Source organism: Oryzias latipes, chromosome 16 (assembly GCF_053564925.1).
Source record: "Oryzias latipes strain Hd-rR chromosome 16, Olatipes_Hd-rR_3.1".
Taxonomy (NCBI): Eukaryota; Metazoa; Chordata; class Actinopteri; order Beloniformes; family Adrianichthyidae; genus Oryzias; species Oryzias latipes.
In genome coordinates this window covers 30,854,917-30,880,947 of record NC_136252.1, presented here as the reverse complement: position 1 = coordinate 30,880,947, position 26,031 = coordinate 30,854,917, and the positions used below count along the sequence as shown (strand labels likewise).

Genomic DNA, 26,031 nt, shown 5'->3' with positions numbered 1-26,031 from the left:
AGAGGAAACCTCACAGCATTTTATAGCAGAAGACCCCCCCCCCTTCCCCCCCTGAAGTCACAGTATTGCTTAAACTTTGAAGTCCAGTCAGCTTTAGGGGATGGAAAAAAAAGAAAAAAGAGGGCTCCCCGCCATGACCAGGATTAGCCACCCCCGCAGGACCGAGTGGGAAGAGCAGCAGCGGTTTCCACCGGGACCGTGTCTGCACAGCAGCTCTCCCCCAGGCCAGAGCTGTGGGGGGGATTAACACGCTACTCAGGAAGCACAGAACAGACCCCCAGCCCTCCACTCCAGACTTCCACAGAAACCAATTTACAGTCCAGATCTGGGGGAGGCGTCAGATTTTTCCCATAACCACCCCCTGCTTTAACGGAAAATCTTTGTTGTGTCACTCACAAAAGTCGCTTTTTCTCAGACATTCTTATTAAGGAATCAGAGAAGTGTGCATCATAAAGAAATCACTTATTGATGGAAGGTTTTCCAAAGTAAGAACTGAATGTTCACAGTGGAGGAGAAAGTGAGGAGTAAAGATCCTAATCTCACATTGAAACTTGGTGTGATCAGAAAACAGCTGAGATTATTCCCGTTTTATCTCTGCGACAATACATGTGACCACTTAGGCTTTACTTGTTCGTGAATGTTTTGCCCGTTTTTTCAAGCTGTGAAAACCGGATCATATTAGAAGTAAAAGTAAAGGAAACTGCAAGTAAAAATGTGCAATAAATACAACAACAGATGTAACAATTCCTTTGAACAACAATTCAATTCATAACATAATTTGTGGTTGATAGTCGATCATGGTTTGTTTTGAAGTACCTAAAATGGATGCAGGACATCTTTATCCAAAACTTCAACCAGTGTGTCTCAGACATCTGGGTACTGAACAGTGCAGGTGAATTTTTTCACATTCTTCGTATTTCTTACATTTTTTTAACACGGTACCTGACTGTATATGGTCACATCTTTGCTATATTCAAAGTGTTTTCACACACTGGACTGTAATGATGGACTGATCCTTTTTTGCTACCATCACTTGTGTGTTGTCTGCTGTGATGGAACTTGGTCATTTTTAGTCAAATAAACCTACCATGTCTCAATCAGATGGTACTTTTCAATATCAAATATAATCTATTTTTTTTTGTACTTTGAAACGATTTCATGTTAGTAAAGGTTGGTTTCAATTTCAATTATCATCAGACAGATGGATCTGCTTGTATCGCAGGAATATAAATCGATTCATCAATAAGGTTGATTAATTGTTACACCTAAAAACAGAGCTGTCTTTTTTTCCAAAAGAGGGACATAGACAATCATAAAGGTCATCAAACTGTCATGAGCACGCTGATGGTCATTACTTTTAAAGCCATCCAATTCCATAATGTAGGGACACAACACAGCAGAGCTGTCAACAAGTAACACTCACTGACGGTAGAAACAAAGGAGAAACAACAGACTCTGAGAAAAGGCAGATCCGCGCTCTGCTGCCACTCCATCAGCACCTTTCTAGCCACGTAGGATCTTTTGTCTTATCTGCGACTGAAAGAGAGCTGGAGGACTCTGGCCTTCCTCCCTTTGTTGCTGCAGAGTCCCTCGTGGAAATGGAGGATAGCGTGGGTGTGCGAGGAAGAGCAAGGCGGCCATGCAGGCACATCAGACTTGAGCGGTCTTAATAAAGCTTCGCTCTATCCACCCTAGAGATCTCCTCACCCCAATTATACGGCTGACACCTCTACCCTCCTCCACACAAACGTGGACCCCCACCACTATCCTCTACCCCCCCCAACCCCCCACACCCCACCTTCGCTTTGCTCAAAGCTCCAGAGGCCTGCGCTTCGTCGGGCTGATGGCAGTGTTTGCTTCAGTGTGTGCTGCTTAAGTTGCATCGGTGCAGTGTTTATAGTAATACTGACACGAGTCTACTACTGTGTGCAAGGATCTCTGCAAACATCTGCCACTTTAGGAGAAAAAAAACCCCAACACGTTTGACAGAAACGCACAATGTTCCCATCAAAACACAAACTCCACATTTCTCTGACAATAAAAGCTTCTTTCTGCTCATTTACCCAACTCAGGTTTCTCAGTCAGAGAGAACAGGACTCATGTTACCCGTCTGCACAGAACGGAGACACGGATGGATGCCCTTTGAGGTCAAAATTATATGACTTTACACACTCAAAACATTCTGTTGAACCTCCCATAAATATGTTCCTGGATTTTTAAATTTTTTTAATTTCCAGCTTCCAAATGAACAGCCTTCCGTTTGTCACCATCATCAAGTGTGAAGTTGTACTAGTTCCATCAAAGCTCCTCCAGAAATGTAAAGTGTTTGTGAGACGGCAGTGACACAGCATGGACATGTGCAGAGAATAAAGCAGCAGAGATGAAGCAGACGCACCACTGAGCTGACTGCCTCTCTCAATTGCACCATGCCATTTGTTTTTAAAAAGATATTCTTGCTGCCTTTAGCTTCAAATTCTTTTCAAGGTCACAGCAGGCCTGCATCTGGCCAACCATCTGTCTCCAGCCTTCCCAGGAGGCTTCTTGTCAACTCCACTCCTTGGCTCCGTCCTCTACTGTCCACACTTAATATCTTTGAGAAAACTTTCAGCCTTAAAATAAGCCTTTCACTAATTTTCCAGGTTTCCCATTTTGACAGCAAATGATTGGAAATTACAGATATGCTCAAGTCCTAGCTTGTGTTGGTCATTTTTTAATCAAATTCAGAGATACGTTTGAACTTATTTTCAACCTGTCAAGCAAACTTTAAGCTACTGCTCCAGCAAAGGGGGAACGTAGATTCAATAAATGGAAAACACTGACTTAACTTTGCATTTCAGACACAATTGGGCCGAATCAACCAACTAGAGCTGGATGTTAAATCTACTTTATCTATAAATTCAAATTTGCTGTTTAAGAAAATGTATTTTTAGGAAAATCTGGATTTTATTTTCCCAGCATTCTGCTCTGTTGGGCTTCGGTTGCTCGTGGTAAGGTTCAGCCCGGCCGTGCAGGAGGCAACCAGCAAAGAGGAGCTTGTTCCCAAAACAGGAACAGCTTCTTCAATTGAATGGAACTGGTTCGGTTTCCCGACTTCTAATGTCTTTGAAGGCTGTTCCAATCAAGAATGGGTTGTTTCAACACCTGAAACAGAGACTCAGTCGAGTGCAAGACGAGATTTTCTTTTTCCGAGAAGCTTAAGCTAGCCTAAGCTCACAAAGCACCTGCAGCATTCTTTTACAAGCGTTTTAACAGCTTCTATTTAGTTGCACTTTAAATTCAGGTCAAATTTAGAGATGGTAAAATAAATACTTTTTTGTGAAATATATTCTGGCAATTGTAATTGTGTTAAAGAAAGTTAAGGAAGGGTAAAAAAAAAAAAAAATTAAATCTTAAATCGAATCGAAGATTTTATCCCCAGCTCTACAACCAACTCTCATGGATGGATTGCTTTAGACCAATCAGAGAACACGAAAAACTACTCCAACTTTAGATTGAATTTGCATTGGAATCAGCATTACTTACTTTAGATGCTTTCGTCTTCTGACTGTGGGAGTCCACCAAGAAGAGCAGCCTGCAGAGTTAGAGGACTTAAGCTGCACCGCTCTGCAGACCTAAATAGAAAAAAGGAAAGCTTAAACTCCAGGGCACATGAATGTACAGTGACACCATATTGACAGTCAGCATGGGGATTTCTGTCATTTTCATCAAAGTATGAAGAACAACAACAAGCTAGATGGTGCAGATATACAGAACACACAAACGTCACTGTTGATAAAATCCCAATATCATGTCATCACAACCTTAAATCTCTATTTTTTTTAAGCAATGAGGAGCTAAATCTTTTGACAAATCGTAGAGCTTAAAACAGACTTGGTGCACAATCTGTTCTAGCAATCTGCTCTTTATTTACCATGCCAGAACATAAACCTTCAGAAAGCTTCATATGCAACTCAAAATTGGGAAAGTTCCAATGACGAGATTACCAATACCTGAAAATTTCATTGGGGTTGCTGACAATTTTTTAAATCAGTTTAATGTGAAAAGAATAAATTGTGTTTTTCCTGATTCAATTTTAACATTTACCACTAAATGCTCGACTAAAAGAAACCAAAATACTGATTTTTTTGGGGAAATAACAAAAGGATTTTCTCACTTCATTTGTTTAGTAGATTAACAAATTAACAAGCATAGCAAAACAACATAATAAACTACTAAAAACAAGAATGAAATCAGGAGACCTTTTCTATTATTGCCTTGAAGAAAATGAGAAAATATCGTAAACTTCAGGAGGCTTGAGCAGGCTGGCCGCCAGCCCTGCGACAGACTGTCCAGGGTGTACCCGCCTTTGCATAACAGTCCCCATCCCGGCTACGGATTTGGTTCAGACGGGTACCAAATTGCGCCGTGCTGCTTCCAGACCATTGCATCACGCCCGCCGCTTGAATAGCACCGCAGGAACTCAGATTCCATTTGTCCCCTTGACTTAGCATTAAAAAAGGCCGCCTCAGTGTGAACGCAGCCATAACCCATAATGCTAAATTTAACCCTTGCTCTGGGTCCCTGCAGCCAAGAAAAAAGTTCAGCACTGGCCGCACATATCTGGAAAATTACGTGTGAATAGTCACTTTCCTTATGGTATTTCATATCATTTTCTGTGCTAGAAAATTCAACAGTCTGCAGTTCTGAGCCACAGCCAGTGCTGCTTACTGCTGCAATGTAGCCTACATTATAGTCATTCGAGGCATTTTCATGGGTTTGTCAAAGTTCTATTTCGTGTGTAATTTTATCAAACATCAAGGTCTGGTTCACGCATTCGTTTTGTCATTCCGTACATTGTTGAAAAAGGGTCGATTTGGAGCCAAAAATGTCGCTTTTCACCTTTTTTTCAAATCACTAAAGACAGTCGTGTTGTTGTGTTGTTTGTGTTCCCCATTGCGTCCAGCTCTTCACTCATGAAAGACGAAGCTCGAAGAAAGGGGGGGGTCAAGGGCGGAGCTAATCAGCTCAGCACCAATGGCCACGCCCATGTAGAGGAGATATTGGAAACAGAGGCTTAGGATAAACATGAAATATGGCTTTTTAAGGCATTTAGATTGTGGGATTTTGGTTAAAACCTTTATAATCATAATTAAAACACCACTGGAAACGTTTATATGAAAATATGTAATGGGGGATTTTAAACGGGGAAATCTCAGCTCACTGCAGGAGCTGCGTTTGAACATACATGTCTATTTAGCAGCTAACAGGCAAGTCTGCCTCTGGCAGGAGGATCGCTAAAGAGAAAAGTCACTTATAGTTTCATTTAATTGAGAAAAAGCAAGATAAGGAAGCAAAGTTGGGAGAGACATTAAAGTGTGACAAAAAAGCAATGAAGAAAATTAAAAAATGAACCGTCATTCTAATTATATTTATTTTTAGATTGCTCTATTATAGTGCAAATTATAAAACTAGTTAGAATAACCAGACCTAATAAAAACTCAAATTTGTCTCTGAAGCCCCAATTATCAAATTAAAAGTGTGAAATTGTACTTTTTAGTAAATCAGCACAGGAATTCAGAAAATGTAGGCTGGGTTCTTTAACTTTAAAAATGCTAATATATAAACATTGCTCTCAAAAAAGGCTTTAAACGTGGCACATGTGCACAACGCAGCTTTTTTTTGGTCAACTTCTTAGAATACAAATGGAAGTTTTGAACAGACTTGGCCGTGGAGAAGTCAATAATTTGGTTAGGATATCTTCCTCTGATCCATTAGAAATAGAAATCAGGTGTTCAGATTTTTCAAACGTTTGGCTGCAACGAGTATCTGAATACTTATATTTGCGATCTGTTCTAGGAAAACTGAGTATGAATATTGGTTAAATATAGTAGTGTGGTAAAAATACACTTCAAGGGAAGTAATAATGGCTTAAATATTGCTGTATAATATTGGATTTTACCATTTTTTGTATATCAACTCAACTAACTGTATGACTTACTGTCACCAAAAGTAAATAAATATTTAAAGTAAAGCAATCAATCCATGCATTACATCAATCAATGCATCTATGAGATCGGGAAAAATTCTAGGGTGTACCGATTAATCAAATTAATTGATGACTTTATTTATATTCCTATGATCCAACCAGATTGATCCGTCTGAGGCAAACTGCAAATCGAATCGACCTACACCATTATAAAATCGTCTCAAAGTGAAATAAATCCATTATATTGATCTAGGAAAATACCATTTGGATTGAGATTCTCTGGATGAAGAAGCCTTCAGCTGGCAGCCACATGCAGATGATGGTATAGTTAAAATAAAAGTAAAACCAGCTTTGGAGCCTGTTTTTCACTCTTCCACTTTCAAGTCGTCTTTGTTTTCACGCAAAGCCAACAAATCCCACATGAAAAGAACACATGTGATAAACTAAGTCTTTACCAGTAAGTACTGTTATTTTCTCTTTTCAGCTGTAACAAACGACTTCTTGATAGACAAATCTGTAGCCACCATTAATAGTAACTTGCTGTGAAGTCTGGGAAAAAACACAAAACATCAAAAGAGCGTCAAGGCCTCGTGGAAGTCTTCAGCCGACACAACAAAGCTCCCAACCAAACTGCTGTTTTTCTGAAACATTTTAGATTCCCAAAGGCCAAATTGCCCCTAAACAACCCAAGATAAACTGAACCTTTTTATTATTATTATGGCTTTATAAACTCAGCTGAGGGCAAATAAAGATTACACCATTTGGTACAATCACAATCGCAGTTATTCATAAGATAAAGAAAGGAGGAACGATCCAAAGCACTCAAAAGGATTAGTTATCAAAAAACTTAAAAAAGGAAGAAAAAAGTCAGCTAGTCAAGGCTCGGCTCAGACTCAAGTAATCATGAAACGCGTAAACAGGATCCTTCTATACGCAACTCAGGAATTCCAAAACCACATCTGAGGGAGCAATCAAACCACTTCTTGGCCTTGGGAGCATTACACCGGTTTGCTTTAACCACCTGACAACCCGCCTTTAGCATTCACAGCCTGCAGAACCAAAAAGGGTAACTATTGACATCCCAACATCAAAAATGGAGATTTCCACTGGCTGTCATAAATGCAGGACAGTGTTGGTGAAAACAATACCAGAACCTTCCACTTCACAGCCAACTGGTATGGAATGCAGGATGGTGAGGATTTACCCCTGAGACAAGTAGAACTTTAAATAACCGAGTTGAGCTTGCTGGGATTTACCTGGAAAATATAATGAGTGGAACGAACAAAAATTGAGTCAAAGAAAAACTTTTACAAGAGTAAGTTAAATATCACCTTTTCTTTTACAAATCCATCGTCCATGCATTTATGTCACCTTTTTAACCAATTATCTAAAACTCCTAAAGATGTATTTATTTAATTCAAAGTTTCTTTTTTAACATTTTTATCGACAAATGTTTTCTGTTCTTATCTGAAAATAAGACTGATCTATTTCAAAACCCAAGATTACTAAACAGATTATTGCAAAATAGAACAGTATGGATGTCAATTGTGTGGATCCTGTTATTCTTAGTTTTTATTATTTCCCTCCTGTGCTCATTCATATCCTTGTCATGTCCCCTCCATCTGGGCGTCTTTGTAGTTCAAATCAAATTAGTAGTATATTACCATTTTGTTTGGTTTTGGATGAAGCTGTTTGTTGTAGTGACGGTGAATAACCATGAACCATGAGTACGATGGTCCCTTTATATCCATCAAATGCACTTTTTTCCACATCTCCAAGGGTGATAAGAGGATTTAGCTTTTCTCTATTATCTCCTTGTGAACCCCCCCATCCCCTTAGTCATTCAGCAAGAATGCATTTAAGTGTTTTTGGTGTTTATGACATGTTCTTGTAGCATTTTTCTGAGGATAGAGGACATCTATAAAGAAAATAAAGCTTAAAAATTGTGTTTATGAGTATTTCTTTATTCGAACAGTTGTGAATCAGGAGCAGATGAAAAATGCTATTTGAAAAAACCTGGAGAAGTGAGGTAGGAGGTGGGGGTCACAAGCTCCCTGCTCCAGTCTATTCCAATGCATCCACTTGCAGAAAAATAATTCAGTATACATCTTCGTTTTCGAGCTGGCATCTGACTCAAAACTGTATGTTAGGTCGGGGGAATGAGGGGCACCGGCAGCACGGATTTCTTTAGACCACGCTCCCTTCCCTCTGCTTCTCAATGGAACTTCCATTTAGTCTGCAAACCTTTGTTGAAACGGTTTAAACTTAACTAATTGAATAATTAATACAACTGTCAAAAGTCCACATGCTTATGCATTTAAAGGCCTGATAAATCTTGCAGGGAAGCGGGGAATTTTGGCCTCTTCTGGCTGCCAGCAAATGACAAACAGACCACACTCATGGCCTTTCCACTCAGCTGTCTATTAAGGGCAACCGTGAAGGAGTAGTGTCCAGTTTCAGTGAAAGCAGACACACACTCGTACATGCAAGACTACAGCACAATTCAACAACAAGTTGCTGCTCTGGGAACGTTTCTTTACTCTTTGCATCAAATTCCACATCTTTAAGGGTGGTAAGAGAATTTAGCCCTTCCCTTATATCTTCTCAAGCTTCTCACCCCCACCCCCTGCCCTCAATCCCTTGATACCAACCCAGGAAAATCAATCAGCATTCAGGTCTTGCCACCACCCTTAACAGGACACCTCTGACCCCTGCAGGGTTTCACTCAGAGCGTGACAGGGATTTGTCTGTCCTGGCAGTGTCTGCTTCATGTCCGACACTAACAAAGTCCTTGTGTGGAGGGGAGGAGCGCGACCTGACCCCATCCGCATTCAACACAATAAATCCAGCTGAGGAGTTCAAGGTGGCATGACCTGCATCTGAACCCCATCTTAGGGAAGCACAGCAGCAAGCTCCAGCTGAGGCTTTCCTCTGCGTCGCACCCCTGAGCTCAACAAGCAGAGCGTGCGTTCAGATGTCACGGCCATGCTGGCGTGCCAATGAACACATTAACTCGCTTAAGTTTCTCTCATCCAAAGACTGTGGGGAATCCGCCTTTCTGTCATGGAATCAGCATGGTTGGGGGGGGGGGTGCAGAATTAGCATAGTGTAATTACACTGGGGACAAATCCAGGCTCCAAGGAGCAAGACATAACCTGTAATTTGCCATTGTACTCCCGATGCAATTGACAGTCATCCTATGATACTGGAGATAAATGTCGGAATTCAAGCTGTTAGTTTAACTGATGGTGCATTCAGTGTGATAATAACCAAGGCCTTGCACACATTTGAGTCTGATGAGCAGTCCTGCAATAGCTCTTCAGCACATCCCCTCCTCTCCGTGGGGTATTATCATGCTAATCTAGAATAAAGGAAGAAAAAACACATTTCTGTCAATGTGGATATATAACGGGAAGCAGAGACCTCTAGGACTGCGGGGAGACAAAAGAGGGTATTTTCACCCAGCTTCACATGGGCAAAGTGGGGTGACAAATGGATACAGACATTATGCTGGCTGGTTAAGTAAAAGAGCGCAGCCTAATTAAAAAGATCTTCCCGGTGAATGGACTGCCTTGGTGAAGCATGTGACCTGTGTCTCAGGCACATGTCGGGCATGGACTGGTCAGTCTCTAATCTGCTGCCCATTTCAGTCTCAGCAGAGAGGATTTAAATGAGAAGCAGCAAACAGAAATGGAGCAGTTGGCAGGATGTGCACCTCAGATCATGGTGGAGTTATGGCTTCTGTTACAAAACACACACAACTCTTATTAAGCCATAAACACAGACTTCTCTAGACACTGACACTAAACTGAGCAGAATGTCCACCTTCTTTCCTTCTTGCATTTCTATATTTTAAGTTAAAACTACCTGATTAAGAATCTAAACAATGCACCTTACTAGATAACTTCAGATGAGATAGTAAAATGTAAATGAAAATGCTATGGCACGTCACATCTTTCTATCATCCAGGTGTTAAATCTAGAAGCTGAAAATAGTCGTGGCCGCTCAAAGGCGGCCAGTTTCTCTTCTTCACTGTTGTTTTCCTTTATTAGTTATTGATCTGGGATTCAGTTTAAATCTGTGGGTATCATGAAGCAGCTGCTGTGAGCACCATGCTTGGTGCAAAAGGCTGCAAAGCCCACCGCGTCTTTGGGTGGATGCATTCAGACAATATGCACAAGTTAATCAAAATGTCAGAACACATTGAGAGGTTGGATGCCTCCGCGGGTGCTTTGAAAATGTGCATCATCGTGCATGAACTGTGGACGATACGGTAGCTCTTTAGTGCAAATAAGAATGTATTTGAGAGGAAGCATCAGACTTGAAACCTACCAACTCATCTGGATTTTTCTATGTCATTTAGTGATTTAGGAACATTTAGTTTTGCATTCTGAGAGACTCTTACAGATATTCAATCAAGACACTCCAATAAATTAAACTGCTTGGGGCAACATTTTCTTTTTGACATTATTGGATGAAGTTTACAATTTTCACATAGCATAGTTAGAAAAGTTTTCAATCTTTACAATAAAGCTTTCAAAAATGCTAAGTTTGATGTTCTGTAAATAGAAAAACTAAATTAAGAAAATCCTATAAATGGGGTTTTATGAGATGTGAGGCATAATGGTTTAGCTGTGGGGCAGTGTGTGCAAGTTTGAACATATGCCTGTAGGGTTGGACAGTAGGAAGCCAACTGGAAAATGACCATAAAAGGAAAGGAAATAAATCCAGATTGAAATTCCAAACTGTCTGAGCGAGGAAGCTGCACGAAGTATAGCAAACTAAAAGCTAAATGATCAAATAACGGTTAGGCCATGTTAGACGTGGTTTTAATAACAATAAAAGGCACAAACAAAAAAGTCCCCCCAGGATTGCATGATGTTGCAAATCTTGCAAATTTAATCAATTCCTGGACATTTTCTGAACATAACTTTGGCCAATCGCTATAATTGTAAACAAGTTCCATCAAAAAACTGTCTCTGTCGATCAAGTTTAAAGCCCCAAACATAAACGCCATCAGTCGAACCGATCAAACCCCCCCCCGTCTGGATGAACGTCCCTGCTTTCTTGCCACAGTGATGCAGACATGAGTCATAAAGTCTCCAAGTTCCCAACAAAAATCAAATTTTTATATTGAGCTCAGTAGTTTAGAAATACCCTTCTTGAAACACTGAGCCTCTTTGAGCAGCTCTACACCGCACCAAAACAACAAGATCACACGAGAATCAGCCAGTGTCGCAGTTTTTGCTGTTATGAGACAATTTCTTGCTTGGGATGGGTACTGCACCGAATCTCTGTGCCACATTGCTGCCAATAGCACCACAGATTGTGGTGCTTTATAGTGTGGGCTCCGGAAGCTTCACTCCTGACACTGGAGATGTATCGCAATACGTATCGTATCACCAGATTCTTGCCAATACACACCCAGAGTTTCTTCCCTTACCCATAAAAGTGAGAAGAAGTGATTTTCTTTCGTTTTAAAAACTACGTCCATATAAATTTAAAAGCTTTTCTGCTATGGGACCATCTTAAATGAAAGAAGGTCTTCTCAGATATATACATTTTTTAGTTTTCATGTTTGTTTTATTAAAAAAAAACCCTAAGAAAACCTCAGCATTCCATTCATTTTTTTCTCTCTAGGTGACGTTTCAATAAAAAAAATAAAGCGTGCAATTTTGCTGTAAAATTTACTAAGCAACTTTTTAAATTGTTCAAGTTTTACAGTTGCTGTTGCACAAACATAAAAACATATTTTATTTTAAAAGAAATCACCGACTAATATGGAATTCCACCAATGTCGTGGATTACTTGTGGGGTTGTATAAAATTGAACCTCAATACCGGTAGGCTGGGATAAAGACACCCGCTTTAAAATACATCATTTATGGCAACCTGTTAGAAAAACTTAGCAACTTCAGGTTTTTTGGTGCCACAACCAACGTGAAAAATATCAGCAGAATCCAGGAGGATCTGAAAAGAATTTACATAATGAATAAATGCATGTTTACAGTGTTAGTCGCGATTTAACATGTAGCAGCCCAAAGTGTTAAATTTCTGTTAACGGCGAACATCAAACAACAGGAAAGCATTTTGTGCAGCTCTGCCTCTAGCTTGAACACTCTTGTGAATTGTGTGTCCAAGCCTTCAAAGTGGACTTCCTGACATTTCATCTTCCCGGTACCTTCAGCTACAGGCCAACACTAATGCACACTGTGTTTTGCTGGAGGGTTCCTGTCAGCCTCAGACATGCCCCGAGTGTAAATGTGTGCATGTGTGAGCGCCCCCCCGTCCTGTATTCCTGTCACATTCTCCTGTCATTCAGTTGTGACATTAAAGCAATAGTCTGGTCTGGGGTTTTGTTTACTCTCAGATGCTTCTCATGCCGTCAGTCTCAAGAAACGGTCCCTGGGGGAGAGCCGATGGAGGCGGAAGGGCGGCAGCGAAGGGAGAGATCAAAGATCCACACCCCGGAAAATGCAGCGAGGAGGAGGATTTCTGCTGTGTTTGTGTCTCCCCTGATGCACAAACAAGTTTACAGTCTCAAAGTAAACCAAGAAGACTTTTTTAAGCAGCTGAAATAGTCATAGTCTGCAGAGAAAAGCACATTCAGCTAGTCTGACATGGATCAGCCATGTTTTTAAAAGTGAGATTAAAAGTCAGGGCTTAACCCCGAATGAGGAAGTAGTAGCTGCAGGTGTGTCTTTTAATAAAGTCACTGCTATGTCGTTTTATTCAGCCTGATTAAATCAAAATCCCTTAAAGGCAACTGACTAGGGGCTGGGTTGATAAAATCGATTAATCGATCTGAAACGATCCAAGCTTAATAAATCAATAATCGATCCATATAAGTAGAGATCCATCTTTTATGCCTTTCTTTTTCCATTTATCTAACGCATAAAAGCAGTGAAGCCTAGCTTGATGCTAACGTGTAATGGAATTTCCCACAGGACGGCTAACGCTCGGTCGACCTAAACATACATTGCTGACTAAATAAACAGCTGTAATTTAAAGTAACCATTTGTGGTCAGTTTTTTGCTCAAATTCTCTGGAATAAAGTTTAATTCTATAGTGCGATCTCTACCTAGTGGCCAAACGGAAATGGCCTCCAGGAGATGCAGAAGATTTATTTTTGGAATATGAGGCAGTTAAGAGCCTTTACAATCTTAGTGGTCTGCACATTTCTGTTGGAGCTTCTCCGTTTGAGAAATCATGTAACACTGTGTGGTGTTAACAATGTCATTGGTTTATTTTTTTACTAATATCTTTTACAGTAAGTGAACTGTATCAGATTAATATGAATATATTCAAGACATATCTAGATTATTAATGTATTTCTATACAAATACAGTATCTCTAAATGTGTAAACCGTATAAATTTAAAATGGAATCAAACCGAATCAATTGGTACAAAAGATTCAGGGGAAAAAAAATTGGGAATCTAATCGATCCAGGTTCTGGTGAGGCGAATGGAATCAATTTGTACAATTGTCGAATGTACAACTGACCCTTTTCTTCTTCAGAACCAAACTTTAAGGAGCAAGTTTTTTATATATATATACTGTACGTTCATGTGACCTTGTTTAAGAATGAAGTCAAAAGTCATAGATAACACTTACATTTACAGCATCAAAATAAAATTATTTCAGAAGTTTCTTTTCAAATTACCTACACAGCGTGAAGCAAACTGCATTTAGCAAAAGTTGCATGCATTACGTATCATTGTTTAAAGTTCTTTAAAACGGTTAGACATGTTTCTGGTTTTGACTCAAGTTAATCAAGTTTTAAGTTGGCAAACAGACTTTCCCAGTCTGAATACATGAGCAAAAAAATGTCTAATAGTCAAATCCTTGAGTTTTCAGTGAAATCCTGGAGAACCACAGATCAGTTTCAAAGATTACAAAGAAAGTCTGGCTTCGTTGAAACTTCCTGGAAGCACTTTAGCACAGAACATTGCATCATCAGTGATCACATGCAAGCACAGACGATAGAAACAGACTCCTTACAAAACTCAAATACTGTGATTTTTCAAGTTTAGATACAGTTTTGTCCGTTTTGGTGGTTAATGAAGTAACACACACGTGTGCACAGACCATTGAATCCACACATGGTTAATAAACTGACACACACACACACACACACACACACACACACACATTACTGGAATGGAGAGTGTACAGGGCAGTGAAAAGGAGGGGTGGTATATTTTAATAACTTTGGACCAGTGCCTAGTTGAGGCTCATGTGATACTAACTGACCCCCCTCCCCTCTTCAAAGTTTTAAAAATAGTCTGATTTATTGGAAATCAGTCCGGAGTTCTGAGAAGCAGATGAAAATGACAAGCCAAGTGTAGGCCAGCAGACTCACCCAGCATAAAGTCTAATCCAAACACTTACAGCACATGTGGTGACCACTAAAATATGCACCAACAATAGTGTGAGAGCTTCAGCGCTTTAACAAAAAATACAGCCTGCATCTGTGCCAGCAAATGCACACACTGGTAAATGTATGAGCAACTCACGCAGCAAACAGTTAAGACTGATGAAAATGTCTTCAGTAAATTTGGCCCACCACAGATTTAAGGATGCAAAGTGATGGTTATAGATAATTAAGTGTAATTTTCAATTGGAGTTTCAAAACCATTAATGAACCATTTAACTAAAATTACGGTCAAAGAAATTGAACCTCTGTTATCTAGCTAATGGATGAGGAGGAGAGAGGACACAGTTATCTTTGGTGGAGAAACAACTACACTTATTTTATTTTATTTTTTTATTTTAACTTGTTCTATTCAACAACTGAGCAAACAGATGACAGCTGAAGGCCTTTTGTGTTGGACAGATTTTACTATCACAAAAAGAGGTTATATAGCTTTGAACAGCCAGAGTGTAAATTTGTATAAACTCTTTTTTGTTTTTTAGTATTTTTTATTTATTTGTTACACTTAGTGTGTGTGGGGAGGGAGAGGGGAAAAGCGTTTGTGTGTGTGTGTGTGGAGGGGGGGTGGTGGAAGATAATAAAAGGAAGAGAGGTGAGAAAGTGGGGGACACAGGCGCTGATTTGAATAAATTATTATTTTAAGCTGTAACAATTATACCAGATCTGCTGAGACGACGAATATTACATCCAAAGGTGAAATTCTGACACAAAGATGAGTGGAAGGCATCCGTCCATCAATACACTGTGGGTTAGGAGAAGGGATGAAGCAGACAGGGAGCAGTGTGGCAATGTGCACGTGGGGGTGGAGATACATGCATGCTGCCGAAGAGAACCGTGTGTTCATAAGGGGAACCAGATCCTCCCCAGCCCAACCAGGAGGGGGGGGGGGGGGGGGGGGGGGCGCCCTCCCACCCAGCTAGGCGCAGAGGGGACCCCCTACAGAGCCCCCCTTGGCCGAGGAGGCATAGGCGAACCTGGCGTCTGGGCCCCCAGACCACAGGACAGTCGCGCTTAGCCGTACCAGGCCACAGCCGTGGGGGCCACCGGGCGTCAGACACCGAGACGCGGGCCAAGGACGAAGCAGAGGACCCATGAGCCGCCCACCACACAGCCGGAGCCCCGTCTCCGCAAGCCAGCCGGGCACCCGACCCAAGCAACCCAGAGATCACCTCACAACCACAGCTCCACCCCCCACTACTCTACCCTCTACAACTACAACTACACTTATTTTAGAATTTGAGAACTTGGTAAATGTTTGTCCCCCTTATGGGAGCAATGAACAAGTATAAAAGAAAAGCAAAAATATATACATATATTTCTAATTTCTGCTTCATTTGACATTTTCAGAGCATAAAAACACTCATTTAAAATGAGGCAATAAGCAACAATGAGCTCATATCAAAGAAACTAAACAATAATAATAATAATAATAATAATAATAATAATAATAATGGATTAGATTTATCAACACTTTTCCGAACGCTCAAAGCGCTTTCAATGTGTCCATTATTTGTTCACTCCTCATGTATACTTGGTGATGGTAGAGACCCCCCCCCGCCCCAGTTATTGTCTAAGATGTGACAAGCTAGACAAAAGAACAGAGGCCAAAAATTTGACCACACATCAGTTTGGATCTCCAACACCTGTTTGAACCTCAATGACTTTTACAGTTTTACTACGATACATCAGCTATTAACATGTTTTCAGGCTAATCCACTAAAAGTCTGAACTTTTACTTTGCCATCAATAACACTAATTTTTACTTTCCTTTTCAGCTTTTTCATTGGATCTAATGTTTTGTTTGCATTTGTCAGCATCTCATTAAAGCATAATTTCAACCAAATCATCCATCTTCTACTCTGATCAACATGTGCCACAAGACACTAAAATATTGTTGCATAAACAGGGTTTTTATATTCATTAAATTTTTCTGCAAGTTTGACAGCTTATCTAGACAAATTAACATGAGAAATGATCTTACAAGGTCACATGACTTGATCTGGTTTAAAAACATTTAAACCTTACGTTGTTTAAACATTTAAGGGTAAAGCAAAATGTGTTAACTCAACTAACTGATTTTAAAAGGTATACATTTCTTTAGAACTCAGATTATGAAAATAAACAATGATGGCCTACAGAAGATCTAAAGTTGTGAGTTTGTGACCAGGCAGGATGTACCCCGTCTTCACCCAACAGTTGTTGGTTCCAGCAACCCCATGACCCCAGAAGGGATTCTGCAGGTTCAGAGGATGGATGGATGGATGGATGGATGGATGGATGGATGGATGGATGGATGGATGGATGGATGGATGGATGGATGGATGGATGGATGGATGGATGGATGGATGGATGGATGGATGGATGGATGGATGGATGGATGGATGGATGGATGGATATAATGACCAAACTCCAGAATTTCATTCACATTTTGTCTTATTTGTTGGATAAATTGTCCGTCACTAAAGAAGAAATCTGTAAACACAAAGGAAATGGTTTTAACCTCATAAGGTCCATCGTTTTTTTTTTTTTTTTTTTACTTTACCACAAACTAGTTCCAAATCTTAAACACCAGTGTAAGTACAAGCTCTGAAAAAAATACCTCAGCTGTGGAAATGCCCATTTGAAGAGTTTACGGCGAATCAAAGGGAGGCAGTGAAAGCTGTAGTTCTCTGCTACATTTCAGGAAAATGACTTGTGGCAGAAAGACTGATGGCTGCATTTTCCCCAGAAGAAAGAGCCATTTGGTTTGGAGGAAATGGAAGAGTTGCTGGGCTGTCAGTACAAGCTGTGACAGCCACTCTGAATGAATAGACAAAAAAAAAAGAAATACTAGTAACTTCACCAAAAGAAATGAAAACTTCATAAATTGAAACTCCGAGAAGATCATTAACTGTGCCGCCCACACTTTGATTTAGAGCCAATATACGGGAAATGAAGCACAGAAACACGTTTAACATTTGGAATGAAAATGAGGGGGGAAAAAGACATGATTAGGAGGTAAAAGCAATGTACCGTTCACAAATGTGTACCTGCTAAAAAAAATATTATTGAACTGCAATTTCAATGAATCCTAATGTTAGAAAAATAATATTAAAAGGGAAAAAAAACTTTAAAGATCTAGCCAGTACTAAAGTACATTTCACTTTAGGCTTTGCACCAAACAGACAGTGTTCATTAAGCAAAAACATTTCTGCCTGCTGATCAAACTGAAGTCCTGCATCCAGGGTATGATGTGCAGCAACATTTATCTATAGAAAATAAGTTTAAAAAAAAGGATTTTGAAGCCCTTAAGCACAGATAACACAGCTGGAAAACATATATCCCAACTCCAAGAGAATTCTAATCAATCCTAGTATCTTACATGTAGAATTTGGATGCAGACATGAAAAGTTATGTTAGATCTCAATCGGCATCCCAATAAGCAGACTTATGGTTATGGACGACGTAGCCTCCCCACTAGGCCTGGGCAATAAATCGATCAAATGAATTAATTCGAATTTTCTGTTACGGGCGATTTCAAAAACAACTAAATCGAGTTTTTATGTGGCGCATTTTTGGCTCCCCAGAGCTTCTGTAGCGTTAGTTTCACATGGCAACACGCGACAATCGACACACCAAGCAGCTAGCGACAGCATGGCCACCGGTGACACTGGCAAGTTTCTTCCCAAGAAAGGAATAAAATCATCTGTTGTTTGGAACTGGTCTGGGTTTACTGCCACAGACGTGGAGGAAAAGACACCCCACCCCCACCCACGCTGCCTAAAGCCCATCGAAGTCAAAGGCTCTCACGCGCGCTCGCGTGGCACGCGCTCAGTCCTCTTAAACACGCACGCGCCCTGACACACATACTCATTCTACTACGCCTGGATAGTTAGTTATAAGTTAGATGGTTACTTGTTACTGTTATTTGTTAATAAAGAATACTGCGTTGTAACTATTACTTGTACCGGTATATTCATTTGCGACTCGACGGCCGTAGGATTTTGTTTTCGGAGGAGGCGGCCGCGAGGGGTGGGGGTGGGGTGGGGTTGTTGACCGCGACTTCTGCTGCTTCATCATCTTCTCCATGGAGAAGGAGGGGTTTATAATTTAATTAAAACCTTAGACCCCAGATATGAGCTGTATTGTTAATCCTTTAGAAAATGGTGCTACTGTCAAAGTAAATGTTTGTCTCCTTTTAGTCTAGACTACAAAGTGTGACTTTGGGACTTTAAGTAAAGAAGTAACCTTTTTATTTTGGACAAGTGAAAACAAGTTTAGAATAACGAAATTAGATAAAAACAAGACAAAAGTTATATAAAATGGGACAAAATTATTTAAACATAAGTCCAAAAAGGGAGTAAGAAGAAAAATCTTATATTTAACTTTGATTCTAAGAGCGTGTTCATTTATTTATTATACCAGAAATGGGCATTACATTTGTCTTGGGTTTGATTAAATGAAAGCAAAAGCTTTTGTGTTCGGCGGCGGAGGAGTGTGTGGGGGGGGATTAACCTCAACTTCTGCTGCATCATCACCGCGGTGATCAAAAATCCCACACCGTCACAGCTCTAGCCAGGTCACAAACAAGCAAAACAATTTCTCCTTCATCTCACAACTGCTCTTCATGTTTTCAGTTTTTGTTTTATGACAACACGTCTCCTGAGGCACAAAGTATTTTAATCCTTGAAATCTTTAACTGTTCCGACAACTTCAGCAGCCTTTTCACATTAGAATCGATATCTCTGTCTTTGCTCAGACACAAACGTAAAATAAAACAAAAACAGTTGGATAAAACAGTGGCAAACTGAATTCCTTTGGCTGGAATAAACGTTCACTAAACACTCTGTTTCTGTGGGGTCTCAACAGCACAACTAAATGGTCTAGAGAACATTAGAGATAAGTAACACCTAATCCTGCAAGTTAGAAGGACAATTTGTGACAAGAACAGCATGAGAGACATGTATACATTGGAGAGTGATTAAAAGATCATTTAGGGAATGACAAATGAATAGTCTTGTCAGCTCCACCCTATAAACTTCAAGCTAGACAGTAATTAGTGTGTGGAAAGGTTATTAAGAGCGCCCATACTTTACATTAATCACAGAACTGATGAAGAAGAATCAGAAGATTTTCTTGTTTGTAAAATACTCCGCTGTCATAACTTTATTAGGATTTACCAAAACTACTCAGTGTTGTTCATTCTAAATATGAAAAATCTGTATCAGCATCACATGAATGAACCATTGTCTAAATACACAAAGAACATGAGATGTAAGCTTTAATAAAGCTGCATATTTTTAATGCACTGCCTTGACTTTACATTAATTTTGTTGCCTATAACCCAATACTCCTATCTAATCACAAAGCAACATATGTCCTTCTGCCACTTTAGAATAACAACCACGAGTGTCTCTAATTCCAACATCTAAGAATAGAGAAGTACAAGCGTTTTTAATGGCACATAAAAACTGTGAAACATTTCAATATAAATGTGCTGCCATAACAGCCTGTACTAATCCATCCATCTACTTTTCTTTATTACCGTTTAGGGTCACGGAGATGCTGGAGTCAATGCAGCTACAGAGGAGCGGGGTTCACCAGACCATTGCAGACCTGCACTGATATGCATCAAAATCAGAAACTTTGCCATTTACATTGAATCAATTCAAGAATTTGATAGTAATACTGATCTCTACAAGAGATGGGTATTTTTAACACATTTAGTGCATCGACCCTTGAGACAAATACAGTCCTTTTTATTTATTTGATGTATAACCACATAAAAGCATCACAATTACAAAAAAATAAAACATAGCAAAGCAGGCAGCTGCCCACTAAAACTTTGAAGCGTTCCGATTTTAAACTCAGTCCTTTCAGCTTAGCAGTAACTTAAAAAAAAACAAAGAGCCCACATGCTCAGGTGTGTGTGAGAAACAATGTCAGAACAGTAAAAAAACAGCAGTTCTTCTGAGCGCACGTCATCATGGGACACTATAGCTTTGCTACAATTAGGGCTGCACGATATGAGGAAACCTTGCGATATGCGATATTAGTGATCCATATTGCGATAACGATAAATTTGCGGTAAATAAACAAATAGAAAAATAAACAAAAACATCATTCCCATTTCATGCAACACTTTAAAAATTATCCTCCAAATGACCCTCATCGACATGGGGGACAAACGTCAGGGTGGCTAACCCTGGTCCTCAAGAGCCTCAACCCTGTCTGTTTTCCAATTCTCCCTAGACTGCTCGATAATGATAACCAAAATCAGGTGTGTTCAGTCAATCAGGATGTGAAATCACTTGAGTCAGCCAATCAACAGCAAGCTGGTTAAGGAGTGCTGGAAAACAGGCAGGGTTGAGGCTCTTCAGGACCAGGGTTAACATAATAGGCCTCCATCTGATTGGTCAACAATGGGAAGGCGTCCATCTGATTGGTCAAAGCATAAAGGGATTTATTTGATTCGTTAAATGCTACAAGCTGCTAGAAGATTGTTTTAACACATTTTGGGTTTGCGATTTATTGCGATATTCGCCGTCTTTTGCGATATGCATATTGCAGAGCTGGATATTGCGATAACGATAAATTTGCTGTATATTGTGCAGGCCTAGCTACAATAAATTAATCAGATTTGATTGATTCTTAAATGCAGCACCTTCATTTTCTCGGGTATAGCAGCTCCTCCACTTTAGCGCTGTGGTAATGGTGGGTTGAGCGTCGGACGAGGTTAGTTTACCACTTTTGGATAAACGTAAGTGTTGTAAAGGTATCAAATCTAGCAGATTTTGCAGTGAAATTGATCGTTTTTTAGTTCAATATGGTCTGTGGTTTAGCCAATTTTTGTTTTGGCCACTCCCCAATCTTGCTTTCGAGTTGAATCATAGCGCTCCCTGCTGGTTGAAGGAAAACGATAAATTTAGTGCACAACTACAAAGAACAGACTCCGTAAAGTGATCAATATCACACCGTTATTAACACCTACTATAACACCTACCAATAACTTTGGTTTGTTTCTGATAGTGAGCCAAAAGTTTACTATCAGCATATTTAGCTCCCAGACAATCGTCAGCATTAGAACCAGAAGAGGGCACTGAAACCACAGCTGCATTAACAGCTTTGCTCCAGAATCTTTTAAAGACTGAGTGACGTACATGTTAACAGTACATGAACACCGCAAACACATTTATAAGGATAATGGAATCATCCTGCTGACAGTTAAATCCTCAGAGGACGCCTGTATTAGATGGTAGGTAAACGCAGATAACACACATTTTGGCTCATCTACTGATGACTAATGACTCACGCTTATCTTAAAGAAGCTCATTGATGCCACTAACAGAGTTTGAAATACAAACCATGCATTACAAATTGTGGTTAAAGCATGTGAGTGAGCGTTTAAAAGGATCCCTGTATTCTATCATTACATAATGACTCAAAACAATGGAAATCCACACTCATCTGATGCCTCACTAACTTCCCCATCACATGAAATATACATGCAAATAAGGAGGATTTAATTTCAGGGGAATCATTGACTTTCCATTGTCTCTTCATTATGCATGCTGCTGTCAAGCTGTGTGCAGCACATTTTTGATTTCATGTCAAACGAATCAAAGACTGTGCATCTGTCATAGTGTATACTGTACACCGTTGATTCTTGAGGGCACAAAGACTGAAAACACGATGACTGACAGCCGAATTCTCAATGAAAACACAAGTCTGAGCGCACGATGATGTCAAATGAAGGAGCAGGAATCTTAGAGAAGCTTAAGAGTGCTGAGGGTTTGATTTATAAGCAGTTGTTTCATAAAACATTACATCCTCTCCGCAAAAAAATAAAAAAATAAATCTAAATATCGGTGCATTTGCCGATTTTGCAAGCTTAGATTCAACAACTGGAACCCATCCAGGATTTCATGAAGCGTCTAACCAGATGGACAAGAAGCGTTCATCCTGCATAGCTTGTGGGCTCGGTGGGTTGGCAAGCAAAGACCAAGCGCATGTTTGACAAGGGGTTAATGTTTCGGAGGAACAGCTCGGCACAACCACAGAAAGACAGCCAGTCTGGATGGACGGGATGAGGTCTGTCACTAGTCCAGTTTGTGGCCTGCTGCCTCCCGCCTCTTTTTCCCCCCGTAGCCTTTCACTGAACTCCAAGATGTAGCTCCTAAAATTTACACGCTCACCAGTTTGGCTGAAATTTACAGAGCTAAGCTGACCACACCGGGAGCACAGACGGGACACGAATGTGCGCCTGTTTTCTCAATCAATGTATAGTAATGACGAGTCTACCAAACGCCGAGGCTGAACCGTCATGAATAAAGCCTGTGTGTATTCACTTAAACATCCAGCAGCACGCATCAATAATGAGGAAACCAAATTGGCATGACGCCTTTGCCACAGCAGATCTGCAACTCAACTGTAAAATCATTGCTAGTTGATACGCCCAAAAGACTTGGAGCAGTGAATCAGCCAAACTTCCTTTCAGGCAAAGTAAAGACGTTGTTTTTGCTCAATTGGGACTTCATCTGAAAACTCAAAAAAGAAAATAAAGTTGGACTCAGCCACCGCAGTTAGAGGATCCACTCGGCACGCAGCAGAAAAAAAACATGAGACCGGTTTGCAGCGCTTCACTTTTGCATTTGTAACGTGTAATCCAACACAATAATGCAATTTCATACCAGCTGTGGACCAAACCCCGGAGGCCAAGGGCCTGCTGGGTACTCCCAATACTCCCAATACTGGACTGGCCTGCTTCATGTCAGCCCAGGATTATGGATGACAAGGAGTTTGCAGGGGTGACAGGTAATAATTCACTCCCCAGGGGTCCCACACCCTCAGTTGGTTACAACGCACTCAGCCAGGAAAAGCCTTGGAGCACACATCCTCGTAACCCCCTTGCTGCCGCCATTGTCTACCTTGCCCTTCAAGGATTAAGACTCTCACTGGCTCAACAGTTGCCACGGGTAACCAGCCATTATCAAAGTGAAATATGAGGTGCCACAGGCCGGTGCCGGTCTCAGGTGCAGGGCCAAACAAAGTCCCATATGTCGTGGATGAGGAGGGGAGATTAACTGTTGCTTCCTGAAGCACAGCGCCGCTACAACCCCATCTTTAAGCCTGAGTGGTTACACATGTGCTGGAGAACGGAGACACTTCAGACAAATCACTGCTGTTGAGATGGTGCAACAATAGCTCAAAATACATCATCTCAACACCATCAAGACCCTCTGGGCTCACAGCGACTGAAGAGAAACCACAGCCCTTCCTGACCATTTAATGGAAAAGTGTCTTCATTGCTTCCTTTTCACCAAAGCTGCCTGCAAAATAATGGAGTGTATGCACTTTCTATATTTCTATGTTTATTTGAATTGAACGCTTTATCTTGATGATGAAAATGGAAATGGGCTCGCTGAATGTCCCTCTGGGCCACAGCCCACAGCCTCTCCTCAGGAACCCATTTCAACCATCATTACCCTGCGGACCATTAGGGGGATGCCATCTGCCCACACTGGGCCCTTCCATCGGGGGGCCCGCATCGTTTCAAACTCAAAGAAAAACGACAAAATGGAAATGGGAAATAAAATTACACAATTGGCTAAATGCACCATTAAGCATGCTAAGTGAGCGCTGGGCTTGTCAGGTCCTGACAGTGTGAGCAGAGCGAAAAAGAGCAATTTAAAGCAATGCTGACAAATGAATGCTGGTGCCTTCTCCTCTCATATTTCTGACTGAAACTTAACCTTTCGGATAATGAGACGTTCCTAATGGGAACGAGTTAAAACAGGGGGAAGAAACAAAGAGGAGCCGCTTGATTCCGAGTGTGGGCGACCACCTAAAAAATGAGTGCCGAATTTAAATGGGTGTGCAACTATTCATAGCACGAGTGGGAGTCCAGACATACCTGCTGGTTAGGAATCAGGCTGCACGCGCATCCCACTTGTCCTGGAGGGTGGGGGGCACCTCTCCTTGTCTACATGTCAAACACAGCAACCTGGATCCCCACTGCAATAACCTGAGCAGGAGAGTGCTAAGTCACTGAACAACTGCGGTAAGGAACCGCAAGCCTTTAGAGCCCCCCTCCCCGTCCTCTGATATCACTGCAGCAGCATGGGAGAAAAACAGGGATGAAGCAAAACCAAAGAAAGTCACAAGATCTGACCATGTAAACATCTGACTGCCTGGTCCAGGGAGAGCAGGAGGCTTTGCCCCCCCCCCGAACTACCACAGCAGGAGGCAGACCCTGCAGTGCAAATACCTGCAAAACTTTGAGCAAAGGGCTAAAAAATAAAAACGACCTGCTGCAGGCTGGTTTTGCACGTGCATGATTCATTTCATGTTGTTTTCATGTGAAACCGAAGAGCCGCTCAGGGAGATGATGCACTAATGCACAACAGGCTGGGACAAATCACAGACGGAGCTGTTTCTGCAAAGAGAGCATCCATTGCTACATAATAACCAGCCGGACTCTTAAGGTGAAGGGGGGGGGGGGGGGGTGTCAAATCTCTGCGCATGGCAGACACAGACAGACAGAGGTCCATCAGGGTTGCTGAAACTAGTCTGGAGGAGAAACCTGTTCGAACAATGAGCTCATCGTTTCTCCTCACAGAGTTTGGCACCAACTGCAGATTTGAGGAAGCGTGATTTAGGACACGAGTGGATGTCAGTGCAACTGCACAGACACGCAAATGTGGGACATTTTTTTGGTGCAAAACTAGTAAAAGGGGGGGGGGGGGAATACATTTTTTGCTCCCCAGTGCGCAAACAAGTTTCCTATAAACGTTGGAGCCACACGCGCACGAGGTCTCCTGCAAACGCAGCTCAAAGCGGGTTCAAGTTCTGGAGACTGTTGCTGAAATCCATGCAATAAAGAAAACCCAAAAAGGAAAAAATGCGAGCGGCTTTAGCTCAGCCTGACAGACAGAGTAGTGAACAATGACAGCTTTTCCAAACGCCTCGGTTCTGCTTTCGGAGCCCCAAACACTTTAATGACCGCGTCATCTGGATCATCAACTAAAGCCTAAAGACGCTAAAGTGGCCACAGCTGCGACCCTTCACTTCTTACCTTTTCTTTCTTGTTTTGTTTCCTCAGCACTTCCACGGGGGACAAATCTCTTTCACACACACAAAAAAAAGCCCTACGTCGCAGTCTTTGTGTCGCACAGATGACTCGGTACCGGAACGGGGAGCTGAGCTGCTCCGTTCACAGAGCCGTTAGTATTCCCAGAGCGCCGCGGGGAAAAAGCTGCGTGGCGCCCTGCACACCGCCGTGACAGCACTGGAGACGGTCCCACTGAAAATCACAACATCTCAGCAGCCAATTAGGCCACGCCTCGCTCGCTGGAGTTTGCCAGCTTTTCTGGCCAATCGCAAAGCGTCTCCAGGAGATTGTCGATTCTAATTGGCTAGTCACTTGAATTTGCACGCGGCGCCCCGCCCACAACGGCTCAGTTTTCTTCCAGATGTTGAACGACATTAGAAACACATTCATCTCAGCCGGGAAAGAGACTTCAACACGCTACGCGTATTACTTTGTAGGATTTTTTGAGTAAATGACTACCATAAGGTTAATTCTGTGAAAGAATGTTAATTTACAATATTATATTTTTTTATAAGCACTGCACCTAATCAGGCACAGCAAAA

General features: G+C 41.2%; 1 protein-coding gene across 8 annotated transcripts in view; it reads right to left on the bottom strand.

Annotated features, from left to right (window-relative positions):
* Window positions 1-25,781, bottom strand: part of sema6cb (semaphorin 6Cb) — a 170,396-nt gene extending 144,615 nt beyond the window's left edge. For 4 of the 8 annotated variants that reach the window (XM_078932533.1, XM_011485745.4, XM_011485749.4 and 1 more), the window contains exons 1-2: window positions 25,454-25,718; window positions 3,523-3,611 (exon numbers count right to left, since the gene is read on the bottom strand). The gene's annotated coding sequence lies outside the window, so the exon portion shown is untranslated. Of the gene's footprint in view, window positions 1-3,522; window positions 3,612-16,999; window positions 17,101-24,292; window positions 24,404-25,453 lie in introns of those variants that run through there. The other 4 variants (XM_078932531.1, XM_078932536.1, XM_011485750.4 and 1 more) reach the window with 3 other exon arrangements.
* Between the last annotated feature and the right edge of the window lie 250 nt (window positions 25,782-26,031).